Here is a 1,966-nt window from a genome sequence, read left to right on the forward strand (position 1 = left end):
GTCAAGTAAGTAAAGTGTAAGAGAAAGAGGTGGGCTGGGGTGTGGACTTAGAAATCATCAGCATCTAGGTGGCTACCAAAGCCATGTGCATGGATGTGATTACATTGGTTTTCGACAGACCCAGAGGAATAGCATCACCTAGGGCGGGGCTTGGCCAACTGTGGTGATGGAGTTTGGATGTGTTGTCCCCTCCAAAACTCATGGAAATTTGATCTCCAGTGTGACAGTGTTGGAAACTGATTGAGTCATGGGGGCGGATCCCTCATGAATGGATTAATGCTTTCCCTGGGGGAGGGGGGATTAATGAGTGAGGTCTCACTCTATTAGTTCCCATGAGAGCTCATTGCTTAAAAAGACCCTGGCACCTTCTCTGTCTCTTGCTTCCTCTCGCCATGTGATCTGCTAGTATCTGCTAGCTGCCTGTCACATTCTGCCATGAGTAGAAGCAGCCTGAGGCCCGTGCCACATGCAGCTGTCCCCGAATCATAAGCCAAATAAACCTCTTTTCCTTATAAATTACCCAGTCTCAGTATTTCGGTTATAGCAGCACAAAATGGACTAAAACAAAAAATTGGTACCAGGAGTGGGGTGTTGCTAAATAGATACCTGAAAATGTGGATGCAGCTTTGGTACTGGGTAATGGGCAAAGGTTGGAGGAGTTTGGAGGACTTAGAAGAAGAGAAAAAGATGAGGGAAAGTTTGGAATGTCTTAGAGACTTATGTGGTGGCAAGCAGAATGCTAATAGAAATGTGGACACTAAAGGCCATGTGGATGATGAGGTCTCAGACAGAAACGAGGAACTTATTGGGAACTAAACAAACAATAACCCTTGCTACACCATAGCAAGGAACCTGGCTGCATTGTGTCCATGCCCTTGGACTTTGTGGAAGTTGGAACTTAAGAGTTGTGAACCAGAGCATTTGGCCAAGGAAATTTCTAAGCAGCAAAGCATTAAGAATGCTGCATGGCTACTTCTAACAGCCTACTCTGAGTTATGGCAGCAAAGGCATAACATAAAACCAGAATTTAAAATGGAAGCAGAACATAAAGATATGGAAACTCTGCAGCCTGGCCATGCGGTAAAGAAGCAAAGAGCTGGAGAACAATGCAAGGATGAAGCAGATAAACTGGTTGCTAGAGACATTATCCTGGTAGTGAGGCAGCCAGATGCTAATAGTGGAGAAAATGAGAGGAAAGCCCTGCAGGCATTTCAGAAGTCTGGAAGGGTGCCCCCCCAATCATAGGCCCTGAGGCCTAGAAGGACTGAGTTATCCTGGGGACAAACCCGGGGCGCAGCTGTCCACAGGATCCTGCTCCCTGCATCCCAGCTGCTCCAGCTGGAGTGACCCCAAGTGTGGTTCATGCAGCAGTCCTGGAGAATAGAAGCCCGAGGGCTGGCCCGTGGTTCACTCAGGAGAGTGCGGTGCTGATAACACCAAGGCCACGGGTTCGGATCCCTATGTAGGGATGGCTGGTTAGCTCACTGGGTGAGCGTGGTGCTGACAACACCAAGACAAGGGTTACGATCCCCTTACCAGTCATCTTTAAAAAAAAAAAAGAGAGAGAATAGAAGCCTGAATGCTTGGTGGCGCCCACATTGTGTTAAGTCTGCAGGCCAGCAGGTCGTGAGAGCAGTGGAGGTGTGGCAGCCTCCACCCAGATTCCAGAGGATGTATGGGAAAGCCTGGTGGCCCACTCAGAGACCTGCCACAGGGGCGGAGCCACTGCAGAGGTCATTTACTAGAGCAATGCCAAGCAGAAATGTGGGGTTGGAGCTCCTGCAGAGAGCCCCCACCAGAGAAATGTCTAGTAGAGCCAAGGCAGTGGGGCAGCCACCAGGACTCCAGAACTCTAGGGCCACTGGCAATGTGCAATGTAGGCCTGGAAAAGCCACAGGCACCAATGTGGCCCACTGGGCTGTGCCTGGCAGAGCTGTGGGAATGAGGCTGCCTGATACTTTGGGGG

Source organism: Galeopterus variegatus, unplaced genomic scaffold (genome assembly GCF_000696425.1).
Source record: "Galeopterus variegatus unplaced genomic scaffold, G_variegatus-3.0.2 Scaffold395, whole genome shotgun sequence".
NCBI lineage: Eukaryota > Metazoa > Chordata > Mammalia > Dermoptera > Cynocephalidae > Galeopterus > Galeopterus variegatus.